Source organism: Rutidosis leptorrhynchoides, chromosome 7 (genome assembly GCF_046630445.1).
Source record: "Rutidosis leptorrhynchoides isolate AG116_Rl617_1_P2 chromosome 7, CSIRO_AGI_Rlap_v1, whole genome shotgun sequence".
Taxonomy (NCBI): Eukaryota; Viridiplantae; Streptophyta; class Magnoliopsida; order Asterales; family Asteraceae; genus Rutidosis; species Rutidosis leptorrhynchoides.
The window spans coordinates 109,950,446-109,967,160 of NC_092339.1; the positions used below are offsets into that span (position 1 = coordinate 109,950,446).

Sequence of the window (16,715 nt, forward strand, 5' to 3'; positions counted from 1 at the left end):
TGCTGCAGCTGAGGCAGCAAAAGCAACAGCTGAAGCAGCAGTCAAAGCAGCAGCCGTAAACACAAACTCACAAAACGGATGCTCATACAAAACTTTTCAAGGATGCAAACCACAGACGTTTAGTGGAACCGAGGGACCAGTCGGTCTAACCCTATGGTTTGAAAAGATGGAGTCCGTTTTCAAAATCAGTAATTGTGCGAACGGAGACAAGTCAAAGTATGCTTCGTGCACGTTGCAAGACGGTGTACTTACTTGGTGGAACAATTATGCTAAAGCAGAAGGAATAGATACGGCATATGATATCTCTTGGGAAGAACTGAAAAAGATGCTAATCGAGGAGTACTGTCCTCGAAACGAGATCAGAAAAATGGAATCTGAGTTACGTAATCTGAAGGTTATCAGCGCGAATCTCAATAACTATGAAAAGCGTTTCATGGAACTAGCCTTGTTGTGTCCCGAATTGGTGCCAAATGAGAAACGAAAGATAGAAATGTATATTGACGGTTTATCGATCAATATCAAAGGAAATGTTACATCGTCCAAACCGAATACGATGTAGGAAGCCATGACAATGGCACACCAACTCATGGACCAGATCATAGAGAGTTCGATTAAGGCACCAATTACCGAAGTCAAGACAACTGAAGGAAAGAGGAAATGGAAAGACTATAAGGGCAAAAGTGCTCACCTGAAGAAACAAGAAACTTTTAAAGGTAAACAAGATGGGGAAACTGCAAGTCCAAACTATAAGGGACCCCATTCGTTCTGCAAAAGATGTTATACACATCATGCAAGTTATTGCCAAGTGGTCTGTGATAAGTGCAACAAGAAAGGACATGTGGCAAAAGATTGTTATGCCACCGTTTCTGAAGTAAAGACAAAATCGACCGATGTCAAGAAATGTTTTCGATGCGGGAAGTCTGGTCACTTTATAAATCAATGCCCTGATAAGGAGAAGAACAAAGAATCCGCACGTGGAAGGGCATTTAATGTTAGTACCAGTGAAGCACGTGAGGATCCTAATCTTGTCACGGGTACGTTTACCGTTAATAATCAACTAGCTTCTATTATGTTTGATACTGGTGCTGATAGAAGTTATATGTGTAAAGACTTTAGTTCTAAACTAAAATGTGCATCATTGCCTCTAGACGATAAATATACTATTGAATTAGCTAATGGTAAACTGATAAAAGCCGATAAAATTTGCCATGGTTTCGAAATAAATCTCGCTGGTGAAACCTTCAAAATCGATTTGATACCCGTAGAATTAGGAAGTTTTGACGTAATCGTTGGCATGGACTGGATGTCCAAAACAAGAGCAGAAGTTGTTTGCGCTGAGAAAGCGATCCGCATCCCTCGAAAGGATGAAACGTCATTAATGATTTATGGGGAGAAGAGCAACTCGAAGCTGAACCTTATCAGCTGTATGAAGGCTCAGAAACTTATAAGAAAAGGTTGTTATGCTATTCTGGCACACGTAAAGAAGATCGATACTGAAGAAAGAAGCATTGATGACATGCCGGTTGTAAGAGAATATCCCGGAGTATTTCCAGAAGAATTACCGGGGCTACCTCCACATAGATGTCTAGAATTCCAGATTGATCTCATACCAGGAGCTGCACCTGTAGCCCGATCTCCATATAGACTTGCACCTTCAGAAATGCAAGAATTACAAGACCAGTTGCAAGAATTATCGGACCGTGGATTTATTCGTCCTAGTTTTTCACCTTGGGGTGCTCCTATTCTGTTCGTCAAGAAGAAGGATGGATCTATGAGAATGTGCATAGATTACCGAGAATTAAACAAATTAACGATCAAGAATCGGTACCCATTACCGAGGATTGATGATTTGTTTGATCAATTGCAAGGATCAAGTGTTTATTCTAAGATTGATCTACGCTCCGGATATCATCAGCTGAGAGTGAAGGAAGGAGATGTTCCTAAAACCGCGTTCAGAACCCGTTACGGTCACTATGAATTTTTAATCATGCCTTTTGGATTGACTAATGCTCCAGCAGTATTCATGGATCTAATGAATCGCATCTGTAGACCGTATTTAGACAAATTTGTCATTGTTTTTATCGACGACATATTGATTTACTCGAAGAACAAGGAAGAACATGAGCAACACTTAAGACTGGTACTGGAGGTACTCAAGAAAGAAGAACTGTACGCAAAATTTTCGAAGTGTGATTTCTGGTTACAAGAAGTACAATTTTTGGGCCATGTTGTCAGTAAACATGGAATTAAAGTTGACCCTGCCAAGATCGAAGCCATTAGTAAATGGGAAACCCCGAAGACTCCAACACAAATTCGCCAATTCTTAGGTCTTGCTGGTTACTACCGAAGATTCATTCAAGATTTCTCTAGAATCGCCAAACCCTTAACTGCATTGACTCAAAAGGGAAAGAAGTATGATTGGTCCACGGAACAGGAATCCTCATTCCAGTTATTAAAGAAGAAGTTAACGTCTGCACCCATTTTGTCATTACCGGAAGGAAATGATGATTTCGTGATCTATTGTGACGCTTCGCGCCAAGGTTTAGGATGTGTATTAATGCAACGCACAAAAGTTATCGCATATGCCTCACGACAACTAAAAATTCATGAAAAGAACTATACGACGCACGATTTAGAACTTGGAGCAGTAGTTTTTGCACTAAAAATATGGAGACACTATCTATATGGCACCAAGTGTACAGTGTACACTGACCATAAGAGTCTTCAGCATATTTTTGATCAAAAACAACTCAATATGAGGCAACGTCGCTGGGTAGAGTTGTTAAACGATTACGATTGTGAAATCCGTTACCACCCCGGAAAGGCTAATGTTGTAGCCGATGCCCTAAGTCGAAAAGAAAGAGTAAAACCTCTTAGGGTCCGAGCTTTGAATATTACAATTCGTACTGATCTCACAAAGCAAATTCAAGCAGCACAGTTAGAAGCTTTAAAAGAAGAAAACGAAAAAGGCGAAATGAGCAAAGGGTTAGAAAAACAACTTGAAGTAAAAGCCGATGGAACCCTGTATTTTGCTGGTAGGATATGGGTACCAAAACATGGTAACCTAAGGCAACTAGTACTGGATGAAGCACACAAAACGAGGTACTCAATTCACCCAGGAAATGGGAAAATGTACCACGATCTCAAGAAGTTTTATTGGTGGCCTAATATGAAGACAGAAATTGCTACTTATGTAAGCAAATGTTTGACGTGTGCAAAGGTCAAAGCTGAGCACCAAAAGCCGTCAGGATTACTGCAACAACCGGAAATTCCGCAGTGGAAATGGGAAAGAATAACCATGGATTTCATTACGAAATTGCCAAGGACTACAAGTAGTCATGATACTATTTGGGTGATAGTTGATCGTCTAACTAAATCAGCTCACTTTCTACCAATAAAGGAGACAGACAGTATGGAGAAATTAGCACGCCTATATTTGAAGGAAGTAGTTTCCAGGCATGGTGTACCTATCTCCATCATATCTGATCGCGACACCCGATTCACATCACGTTTCTGGCAGTCATTACAAAAAGCATTGGGAACTCGATTAGATATGAGCACCGCTTATCACCCACAGACAGATGGTCAAAGTGAAAGAACAATACAAACATTGGAAGACATGTTACGGGCATGCGTGATTGACTTTGGAACCAGTTGGGATCGACACTTACCGTTGGCAGAATTTTCATACAATAACAGCTATCATACGAGCATCAACACAGCGCCATTTGCAGCACTTTACGGTAGAAAGTGCAGATCTCCTATCTGTTGGAGTGAAGTAGGAGAAAGACAACTTACTGGACCAGAAATTATTCATGAAACCACCGACAAGATCATTCAAATACAACAGCGATTGAAAACGGCCATGAGTCGCCAAAAGAGTTATGCTGATGTAAGAAGAAAACCGCTAGAATTTCAAGTGGGTGACAAAGTCATGTTGAAAGTGTCACCCTGGAAAGGCGTTGTACGATTCGGTAAACGAGGATAGCTAAGTCCTAGGTACGTAGGACCCTTTGAAATCACCGAAAGAATTGGAGCAGTTGCTTATCGATTAAAGCTACCGCAAGAACTTAGTAGTGTTCACGACACATTTCACGTGTCAAATTTGAAGAAATGTTTAGCTGAAGAGGATGTCGTAATTCCTCTTGACGAAATACGAATCAATGATAAACTCCATTTTGTCGAAGAACCTGTTGAAATCATGGACCGTGAGGTCAAACAATTAAAACAAAGCAAAATACCGATAGTTAGAGTTCGTTGGAACGCAAGACGACGACCCGAGTTTACTTGGGAACGTGAAGATCAAATGAAGCAAAAGTATCCACATTTGTTCACTGATATCGCTCATGAAACAGGTACTACTCAAAATTTCGGGACGAAATTTTCTTTAACGGGGAGGTACTGTGATGACCCGAAATTTTTTGACTTATTTAAACCAATTCTCTATATGATTTATTATTTTAACACGTTAAACAAAGTCTGTTAGATTGAGTCTCAAAATTTTAGAACTGTTTCATATATACAATTACCTTTGATTACTCTCGACGATTCATGAACAATTATATGTATGTATGTATATATATATATATATATATATATATATATATATATATATATATATATATATATATATATGTACAAGTAAAAACGACTTTCCTACAGTAAAACACTATTTGTTACAGTAAAAATGACTTTGCTACAGTAAAACACAATTTGCTACAGTAAAAAACTATTTGCTACAGTGAAACCGTATTTGCTACAGTGCTACAGTAAAAACGACTTTGCTACAGTAACACACTATTTGCTACAGTGAACACTATTTGCTGCAGTAAACACTATTTGATGTCGGCGAACTAGCAAACAAAAACGGAAAAGGCGGTCATGCGATCGCATGGCAAAAACACTGAAACCTCATGCGATCGCATGAGCTACAGTAAATCGAAAAGTATTATAAATACGCCAGATTTCTGCACGAACTCTTCACACTTTAATTTTCTTTAATCAATTTTTATATTTATAATTATAATTATAATTATAATTATAATTTAAGTTTAATAATAATAAGATATATACGAGGGTGTTTTAATTCGGGTTTCAAACCGCTTTAAGCTAAGAAAATATTGGGTATTATTCGGGGTATTGTTCTTGAATCCAAGGTCAACCATAGAGTCGTCTACCATCACTACGTCTACGCAATTTACCTACAATATTGAATCGCAATATTGAAATGTGAGTTTATAGTCTCCCTTTTTAAATACTTTAAATATTTTTGGGCTGAGAATACATGCAATTTATTTTAAACGCGATAAGACACAAGTACATACTAAATTCTACACTGAGTTAAACTGAAAATCCCTTAGCTTTGGTAACTAGTAGCTGCCAGTACATAGGATATGGACTGGTGGGCGCGAATAATTGTATATGGATCCATAGGGCTTGACATCCCCGTCCGAGCTAGAGCGCTAGCCTTTTAACGGACGTATGTTATTTGAGTTTAAGACACGTTGGTTTGCGTGTATTAAAACGAATGGGGTAATTATCACTATAACGTTAAGTTTAGTTACCAGGGTGCTCTGTTACGTAGAATCTATTGATAAACTTTTGATGAAATCTTGTGGTCTATCTTTATATATGTTTATGACTCGAGCAATTAAATCTATAACTCACCAACATTCGTGTTGACTTTTTAGCATGTTTTATTCTCAGGTCCTTAGAATGCTTCCGCTGTGATGTGCTTGTTGCCTGCATGGAGTCTCTCATGCTTTGTACAAAGTTTATTGCATTCAAAATAAAACTGCGTTGTGTAATAAATAATTGGACTGTGATGTCAACTTGTAAATTAAAGACTTATGTATTTTGGGATTTTGCTTATACCTAAGCACTCGCCCACATGTTTATAACTTTTTATGTTTAGAAAGTCACTTATTTTAATGAATGCAATATTTTATCAAAACGTATCATATAGAGGTCAAAACCTCACTGTGGAATCAATGATTAACGTGCCGCGTCAATAGCGATTTTGACGGGTCGTTACAGTATGGTACGGTACGGTTCCTGTACCGATATCATCCCTAGTGTAATTGTGATATTTCTTGATACTGCATTTTATTATTCATTTCTAATTTCTAAATTACATAACAATAAACAGATAAAATATGTTTATATGGTTAATTAATTAATGTAAGATAAAAAAAAGTAAGTAAAATGTAAGGGTGTGTTTGATAAAAACTGAATGATTTAGCAAACAAACAGACCCTAAGTTTGAAACGACATGTTTTTATCTGAGAAATAAAATTGAAATGCAAAGAATACTTTTTTATACTACCGTGTCAATTATAGAAATCAACTAAAAAGAACTACACTTGAGCATACTATAAATTACTTATTTTATTTTTTATTTATAATCTAACTAGGTTTTGAGCCCGTGCGTTGCACGGCTGCTCAAAAATCTTTCAAAATTAATTACATATATAATGATTTTTCATTCTATAAAAAGCTACAATAATGAAAGACAATGATTTACTAAGGATTCATTATATACATCTTTATGAAAGTCACGTTAATGATTTAAAAAATTATAATGGATGTCCAGATTTAAATACTTCTCACCAAATACATTAACAATGACTAATACATCTAAAAACATATGCTTAATGCAGTGATGTTGAGCTATTAATGTGCAACTATAAGAAAGCTATCATAACCTTTAATGTGTAGTCGGCATATAGTTGAATGGCATCAACCACATGATTAAGAGTAACGAAAAAGTCTAGTCCTCAATAAGTTAGTAGCAAATATAAATAACAAACAGTAGCTAACAATAAGTTTCAAATTGACACACTTCCTATTTCTACCTCTCGATGTGTTCCTTTTGGTGAATGAATCTACCGTAGAATCAACAGTTATATTACTTGTTGACCCCGATGCTTGCGAGTCTGGAAACGAAGGAGGTGTACATGGCGTTGTTAATTTTAGCGCTTCTCAATTTTCTGTCTTCTTTTGATAAAATTGAATCTCGAATCCCATCAGTTTCGGTATGAGTCGATTAGAAACCTAATACGTATAGTAGACATCACATTAATAATTCAAATTATAGTTTTTGATTAGTTTTCCTGTATACTCACTTAAATAATATGCAAATTGTTTAATCGGCTATACAAATGAGGCAATGAGCACTATATTATACATATATTGTACCTGCAGCAGATGATGAAACTTGTTTCCCTAATATTTCATCTATTGCATTCGATCAAGCCGTCCAGTAATGCTGGATATGTTGTGCAGGCGATTGTGGCTTGTAGTTTTACTTACCACGCAATATAGATGTTTGTCGACCTGAATCACTTCAAATGTGCTGCGCATTAGATCACAATTCAGAATATTTCTTCCATAACAATTTGAATTGACAATTAAAGTTTCTTTTATCAATTAAAGAACAAATAAATAGTTAATATGTTGACAATGAGTTTCTTTATTATCCAGTCTGATATTTTTGTTTAGCATGGAACTTAAGCAACTAAATTTACCATTATTTAGTTGCATATCAAATATGAATCACCAACTTTTGTTGAGGATCAAAGTCTCTATGTATCTATAGACAAAAAGCTAACATGATATTCCTAGGAAAGGCAGATCGAAGATTGTGTTTAGGTCAGAATACCTGATTACAAGTTACTACGGAATAGACAAATCAGTATTAAGCGCTACATGTACAACACAGACACACAGTAAGCATACACATGAAAACCACCATTAGTGAAAATTCGAATAAACTTGAAAATCATTTCATTCTAAATTTTAAATCACGGCTGTACATTTATCAAATCGAATATTTATGTAATTAGGTATTCTAAATTGAAAACCATTCACAAAAATACATTAGGATTCTACAGCTTACATAGTAATCATTTTTTTATAATCATATCTTTTATCTTACATAGAACAAATAACATCTTACAAAATACACGGTTGCATTACTATTTAAGTTTTTTTAATCCGTAACAAATTCGAAACCAACGATAATAGTAGATAGACGATAACAACGATAATAATCGACTAATCCGCTAAACAAACAACTATGCAATCGACACTATTTAACCTAGAAAATTCAAATTCTAGTACCTTTTTTGAATAAATCGAATCGAAGATGAACAATTTGAGTTATCGTTGTTGTTAGCCATAGGAATGTTTTCATTGTTCTCGATCTGAGTTGCAGTCGATGGACCATTATGATAATATCGTTAAAATCAACGAATTGAATATTTATTAGAAACAAACCTGGAAATAAATTAAGTTTGGTATTCGAATTAGGCGTGTTCCTTTGTTTGATAATGAGAATAGTATCATCGTGATTTTAGGGTTAGGTTTGGGTGATAGAGAAATGTTAGAAGGGATAAGAATAGGTTTTTTGAAAAGGCCTGTTAGTGATCTGTTTTCCTTTTCTATATTTTAGCTAATCTATTTTGTTCATTAATTATTTTAATTTATTAATGAACATGTTTTGATTAGTTTTTAATTATCATTTTAATATTAATATTAGGATAAATTTTGGTGTGTTGACATATGTAATTTCCAAATGTCAATCATTTCTATTAATACTCTTATAATGACAAGTAAGCTAAATTAAACTCTTGTTTATATAGATATATAGAAGTTATTATGAATTAATACTCGTATCAAATTTAAATAAGAAAATACAATATCACTATCACTATATATATATATATATATATATATATATATATATATATATATATATATATACATTAAAAGAGGGTCTCGATTAGCTAATAATTGTTTTCAAAACGCCCTTAATTACCGTTAGATTAAAAAATTACAACTTAATATCCCTCGATACAACGGTGCCTTATCATCCACTTAAAATATTAGCTAATAAAATTGTTTTTAATCAAAATTATACCTTATATACCCTTAAAAAAACAAGCGGATCTTAATTCTATTCGGATTTCTTCTTACCCACCGAACTACGGGCTAAATCCCTAAATCAATTCATCTTCTTCAATTCGATTGAAAGACAAAACAAGAATTCATTTGAATTGAAGCTCCCATCCTCGGGAAAACAATGTTTACCTGTTGAATCCGCGGTCGTCACCAACACCATCGCCGCCCAGGACACCACCATGGGTGGTCTCATGGGTACTCTTACCAATGACGTAGTTTCCACTTTACCGGGCATCCCAAATTCCGGCACCAGCCCGAAATCACAAGCTATCGCCTCTTTTACACAACCTCAGGTTAGGTTTTATAGTTTTGATTTATTATAGTGTTTTATTGGATTTAGGGTTTTTAGGTTATTCTTGAATTTATATTACTTTTTTTTTACGTAATTGAGCTATATGATTGTGATTATATATTAAATAAGGTATAATAGATCAAGGCTTTTATCAGTTGTTGATTTGATAAAAAAAACTTCACACAGGTTATTAACGGTCCTGCTATTATTAATGGTTTTAAATTGAGTTGAATAATGAATCAGTGATGCTTTCAATTCGCGGGTCGTTTGCTAATATGCTAATGTTCTCTTAAGTGAACCAATGTGATTAGGAGAATTGTTTTACCCTTCCTTGGTTTACTTTATGTTTTTTCATATGTATTCGTGGCTCGACGCTCTGGTGCTTCGTTTGAGTATTCTCTGCAGCAGTCAGGTTCCAGTGCAGGTTATTAGTTTGCATCAGCAATCGAAACCCACCATGATTTTCTTGAACCTGAGGGTATGTGCTTTGATTTTCGATAACTTAATAAATTACTTATTTTTTATATGCTTCAACTGTTAGTTCAGCGTGTGTACAACCTTTGATTTTGTTTGTGTATGTATATTATTTTCATCATGTGTTGTAGTTGTCATGATGTTTGTGTAGGTATATTATTGTGTCATGTTTTGGTTGATATGTCATTTCAAGCCATCGTCAAGCAAAGATGACACTGAACTCATTTAACTCCTTCCATAGCATGAGCCCTAGCGCTAATTGCAAACTTATATGATATCATTCGTATATGTGTTTGGATGCATATTCTTCAATCAAAATTTTCAGAGTTGTTGACTTGTTTCATTTTAATACTGTTTTAGTAATTCAGTTTTGTTTACAAGTGTCTTTGATATCTTGCATTTAGGTGGTACAAGGGCTACACATTATTCTGTGCATTTGATATATGTGTGTTCGGGGTAGTTCAAGGGCTACACAACTGTCATATGCTAGCTCTTACCTACAAGTTAGTTTTGTAGGATTAATGTGCAAGGTACAACATATAACTATATAGCCAACATCATTTGAGCCTTCGGGGTCACACACATATACACCGAGACGTCAAATAAAAATATATATGATGTATATATATTACTCAAGTAACAAAATAGTAAATCAAAATTTATTCATTTACTATTCATATGAATAGTAAATGAATCGAAATTAATTAATTTACTATTCACATGAAAGCGACATGATATAAATTATTAATTATAAGTTACATAACATATCCATGAAGTATTTGAGAAATACGACTTTATCATAGTAATTTGAATTCACGGGTTCATTTAAAAAGTTCACGGATGAAATATTAAAATAAAATATCTATATATATTGTACCATATTACGGAGTAATTTATCTCTCATTCTTCTTTCGATGAACTAAAAAATTTTGATTTCATAATATTAACCAAAGGTTGATTAATATTACTTGGGTTTGGACTATCATCCATTGACGGTCGTTTGAAGTGTAGTGTGGACTGTGGACTATCCAAAGAGACGGTCATACTTTTGATCGTAAGTTTCTCTCCGTCTCATCAATTTCTCCAAGAAAGGTATATCGTCAACTCCTCTTTTGTTTTATATTCATGACAATTATTATGGTGTAACTGGATCATTGGGAAAGATTAATCGTGTGCATGTTTCATTAAATAAGTGAAAATTTAATCTTGTTAAAATTTGTTCATAAAATAATAAAAGATTATTATTTTAACTATCCGATGCGTTAATCTGTTTTGGTAAAAGTACACATGATTTTCCATCAAGTTTGTTTTCAATTAGTTTTAACATCTACAAGTTAGTTTGACTTTAGTTAATTTTAACACCTACAATCTTAGCCTCTTAGGTACTTATCCATCATTTTAGCATATCAATTTTGCATTAATTAGTTTTAAATGTTGTTGGCAGATGAAGGCAAGAGACATGAAAGCGCAAGGAGGAAACTGATGGCAGAGGAATGCCATGTTGGATGGATGCTCAAAGAACCAGCTATAGCGTTTTAGTTTAGAGCTTCCTCCATTGTAAATTACATTTATGAGTTTTTTTTTTTAAATACGTCAAAGATATATATATATATATATATATATATATATATATATATATATATATATATATATATATATATATATATACACATTAAAAGAGACTCTCGATTAGCTAATAAATGTTTTCAAAATCCCCTTAATTACCATTAGATTAGAAAATTACCTTATAATACCCCTTGATCTAACGGTCCTTAATCATACACTAAAAAAATTAGCTAACTTATTTGTCCTTAATACCCTTATAACTAAAAAAACACGGGAGAAAATTAATAAAGAGTTGAGAAAATTCATTCACCACACTCAGGAAAAAAAGAACCCTAAACCTATCCTCACCGTCTCCTAACCACCGATCCTCATCGACCGATTTTTTTGAATCGACCGTTACCCACATAAAAGAAAGTCTGGTATTGATCAACCATAGAAACGATCACTTATTCTTGGAATTGGGTACCTAACTTCTTCCCTGTTTTCCTTTATTAATGCATATGATATTATTTAATTTCATGATAATGATGTAATTTGGTTCTGATTATTTGGATCCGATGATTTTAACATGTGATTTAATCCTTAAATTTACATATATAATATATATATGTTGTATTGTTTTTTTCATGTATAGAGAAAGTAGTGCGATAGATAAAGTAAAGGAAGCGTATCTCGCAGCGAAAATTAATCAAGCAAAAGATGTGTTGATGAAGAAGACCAAAATCCGTTGACCTTGTTGGCCTGCACTCTAATTTTTCTAACTCTTGTTGGCCTGCACTCTAATTTTTCTAACATAATTTTGAATTGTTATACCTTTAAGGTTAGTTGTTATTGTTATATCTGCAAGTCAACAAATTTAAGATGAATGTTTTCTTTTGAACCTATAGATAGATCATTCAGACTAAATGGATAATTCAGCACTTGTAATGTGGTTTCATCTACTAAAGGTTTCACTTTTTTCAGGTGCATCGACTCATCGGCATCCTGTTGCGAAAATTGTTTAAATTTATGTGATAATTGTTTAAATTTATCGCGATAATAGTTCCAGAGTTGGCACAAATCATGCTTGGTGATAATACTCTAAATGAACATATATTTAGTATCAATATCCTTCGAATATGTAAAGCTTTTAGTTACTATTGTTCTATTTTTATGTAATAATCGTTTAAATAAATAATTACGAAGACTGAAGATGCAAATGAAGATTTGAAGACGCAAATGATCAAAAAAGCTCAAATGTATAAGATACAATCCAAGTGGTTCCATTTATTGATAAGAAACGTCTAAAATTTACAAGAGTACAAGCTGCGGAACGCAAAGTACAAGATATCTTCGCGTACGAAAGGACGTTCGAAAATCCGGAACCGAGACCTGAGCCAACTATCAACGCGCGATACAACGGACTTAAAATTACAAGTCAACTATGCACTAGAATAAAATATAATATATATATAATTAATATAAATTATATATATTTAAATAAAACGTTGGCAAACTAGAAAACAAAGTGATTGAGCTGGATCTAGATGGCCATGCGATCGCATGGCCTGGCTGCCTTATTCCCATGTGATCGCATGGAAGGGAAATGGTGGCCAAGTCTATAAATTCAGCATTTTTCGGACGAGTTTTACACATCTTTTTTCTTTTCCTTCTCCGTAACGAAAACATATATATATATATATATATATATATATATATATATATATATATATATATATATATATATATATATATATATATATATATATATATATATATATATATATATATATATATATAATATTAAGTTTAATAATAATTGGGTTAATGTAAGAAATGTTTTAAGGTTTTGTAAGTCGAAATTTTGTCCGTGCAACGCTACGCAATTAATCACCACTGTAAGCTATGTTCTTCCTTTTTAATTTAATGTCTCGTAACTAAGTTATTATTATGCTTATTTGAGCCAAAGTAATCGTGATATTAGACTAAATATTAAGACGGGGTTATTAGATTTTATACCATAATTACGGTTTGGACAAAAGACCGACACTTGTGGACATTGGACTATTGACTATTAATAGATAGGGGGTATTGTCTAATCGAATGACAACTCATTAGAATCTGTCGAACCTATCTTCAAATTAGTTAATCTAATAATTATTAAAATGATTATGTATGTTCTATTTAGTGACGTTTATACGACATCTTTTACGATCATTTAATTAATTATTCGGGTTGGGTAATTGATTATTCATTCTGATCAAGTGAGTAAATTAATATTCATATCTCATTAAAACAGGGGTGAATTACATACAAGGATAATTGGTGTAATTGTTAACAAAGTATTAAAACATTGAATTACACTCAGTCGATAACCTGGTGTAATTATTAACAAAGTATTAAAACCTTGTTACAGTTCGAATCCCTAATTAGTTGGAATATTTGACTTCGGAAATAAGGTTAATTTGACGAGTATTTTATAATTATGACCGATGGACTATTATGGACAAAAACCAGATAGGTATCAAATAAACCAGGACAAAGGACAATTAACCCGGGTAACAATTAATCAAAACGTCAAACATCATGATTACGGAAGTTTAAATAAGCATAATACTTTTATTTTATATTTCATCGTACCTTTATTTACTGTCATTTTAATTACTGCAATTTACTTTATCGCAATTTAAATTCTGTCATTTATATTATCGTCATTTATCTTTACGCTTTATTTAAAATCGACAAACCGGTCATTAAACGGTAAAAACCCCTCTTTTATAATAATAATAATAATAATAATAAAAATAATAATAATACTATATTACTAATATATATATATATATATATATATATATATATATATATATATATATATATATATATATATATATATATATATATATATATATATATATATATATATATATATATATATTATATATTTATATATATATATATACAAATATAATTGTTTAAAAATATAGTGTACGCAATAAGCCGTCTCTCTGTGGAACGAACCGGACTTACTAAAAACTACACTACTCTACGATTAGGTACACTTCCTATAAGTGTTGTAGCAAGGTTTAGGTATATCTCATCTATATAAATAAATAAAACTTGTGTAATATTTCATAATATTTCGTAGTAAAAATAATAGTATTTCGTATACACCTCGCATAACATCAAGTTTTTGGCGCCGCTGCCGGGGACCCGGCGAAACGCTATATTTTTACGCTATATTTCTTATTTTGTAAAAATATTTTGTATTAATAATAAGTCTTAAAAATATAAAACAAATATATATATATATATATATATATATATATATATATATATATATATATATATATATATTAAGATTTTTATTTATAAAATTAATAAGTATTTTAAGTTTTTATAAAAATTTATTTTTATTATCTATCTTTTATAAAAAAAACAAAAAGAAATTAAATTAAAAAAATAAATCGGTCCAACACTGTAGCAGCCCAATAGCTGAACTGGACTTCGAAGCCATGCAATCGCATGACCAGAAGCCTTGAACTCCATGCGATCGCATGGAGTGATTGACAGGAGCAGTATCCTCAGCCGACAGTTTAGGGTTTTTATTATAATATATTTATTATTAATTAGGGTTTTAATATAATAATAATTAGTATTCGTTTTAATAAATTTAGTTTTAATTATATTTTTATATTTATAGTTTAATACTTTTATAAAATATAATATAAAAATAATATTTTTATAAAATTTGTATTTTTATCATTTTAGTTATAATTTGTATTTTTATCATTTATTTCTTAATATTTGTCGTTCGTAATTAGTTTTAAACTTTGTATTTTGCCGTAGTAATTTCATATTTCTAGATTTCTAGGCTTTGTCGTAAAATCCCTTAAGTGCTTTTTCTTTATATTAAGATTTAGGCGCTTTAGAATTTTACGACGTTGCTTATCGCTATAATATTTAATAGATTTTAGTGCCTATTAAGTTATTGCCGTTTTGGATATAGAATTCCTTTTAAGCTTTAATTCCTTTAGACACAACTTTTAATATTTAGTTTTTAGACTTTTAAGTTTCGACGCTTTACTTTCTTATTATTATTTTTTTTTCGACTTTTTATTTTTCGACGTTTTGACGCACTATTTTTCTTCCTTATTTCTCGACGCTCTAGTTTTTAGGACATAGATTTTATCCTCAAAATTTCGACGAAAAATTATTTTAAGCGGTTAAATTGATAGACATCCAAAATTTTCTGGTTCGTAGTAATAGTTGGATTTGTTAGTGGCGAGTTGTGGGCTTCCGATTTAAAGGGTCCTGGCTACCTGCTGCATCTATTGGCTATTCGAAACGTGGGCAAAATCAGAAAAGTCTATTAATTTGATAGCTTATATAATTTTTATCTTTTATAACTAATAGGATATTCAGTGAATGCACCGAGCAAAATGTTCACCACCTTTCATACGTTTACCACCTGTAACTCGATCAAGACATCTAGCCAATATTGTCGCCGTTGATTTTTCTTTAGAATCATCATCTAGTCGAACAAGTACTCCAACTCAAATTTCCGATAATCCATCTTTTAAACCAGACCTCACAATTGATAACCCGGAGGATATTCAGGGACAATTCCAAGATCCTGAACCACTAATCATTCCTCCTGAACCACAAACCGTTAAATCAGAATCCTCTAGTGATTCGTATTCAACAAATTCAATTATGAAAGTAACGGAACCTCTAAGTATGGAAGACCGAATGAGAGCCACACGCACGGGCCAAGGTCACGCCATTATTAAGCCAGATATTAATGCACCAGATTATGAAATCAAAGGACAAATCCTACACATGGTAACTAATCAATGCCAATATAGTGGTACGCCAAAAGAAGATCCAAACGAACATCTTCGAACCTTTAATAGAATTTGTACTCTATTTAAAATTAGAGAAGTTGAGGATGAACAGATTTATCTCATGTTGTTTCTCTGGACTTTAAAGGGAGAAGCCAAAGATTGGTTAGAATCGTTACCTGAAGGAGCGATTGACACGTGGGATATTTAGTTGAGAAATTTCTTAAACAATTTTTTCCGGCATCTAAAGCCGTGAGACTTCAAGGAGAAATTATTACGTTCACGCAAAAGCCAAATGAAACTCTATATGAGGCATGGACGAGATTTGGAAAGTTGTTGAGAGGATGTCCTCAACATGGTTTAGACTCTTATCAAATAGTACAAATATTCTACCAAGGATGCGATATTACTACACGAAAAGACATCGACATAGCAGCTGGTGGTTCCATTATGAAGAAAAACGCAACTGAAGCTTACAAAATTATTGATAACACTGCTTCCCACTCACATGAGTGGCATCAAGAAAAAGATATCGTTAGATCATCTAAAGCGGCTAGAGCCGATTCTAGCCATGACTTTGATTCCATTTCCGCAAAGATAGA

The 16,715-nt window shown here is 32.9% G+C and overlaps 2 long non-coding RNA genes and 1 other non-coding gene across 4 annotated transcripts; 1 reads left to right on the forward strand and 2 right to left on the reverse strand.

Moving 5' to 3' along the window:
• Window positions 1–6,536: 6,536 nt before the first annotated feature.
• On the reverse strand, window positions 6,537–8,401 carry LOC139858500 (uncharacterized). Its single transcript, XR_011762971.1, has 3 exons — window positions 8,122–8,401; window positions 7,198–7,354; window positions 6,537–7,053 (listed from the first exon to the last, which is right to left on the reverse strand). It is a non-coding gene; the product is annotated as an uncharacterized lncRNA (long non-coding RNA).
• A 570-nt stretch (window positions 8,402–8,971) lies between these two features.
• On the forward strand, window positions 8,972–11,965 carry LOC139858465 (uncharacterized). 2 transcript variants are annotated; one of them, XR_011762952.1, is made up of 4 exons: window positions 8,972–9,731; window positions 10,132–10,230; window positions 11,172–11,284; window positions 11,928–11,965. It is a non-coding gene; the product is annotated as an uncharacterized lncRNA (long non-coding RNA). The 2 variants fall into 2 exon arrangements; XR_011762953.1 differs by lacking the exon at window positions 10,132–10,230.
• A 4,403-nt stretch (window positions 11,966–16,368) lies between these two features.
• LOC139860970 (small nucleolar RNA R71) lies at window positions 16,369–16,475 on the reverse strand. The gene has a single exon (XR_011763594.1). It is a non-coding gene; the product is annotated as a small nucleolar RNA R71 (small nucleolar RNA).
• Between the last annotated feature and the right edge of the window lie 240 nt (window positions 16,476–16,715).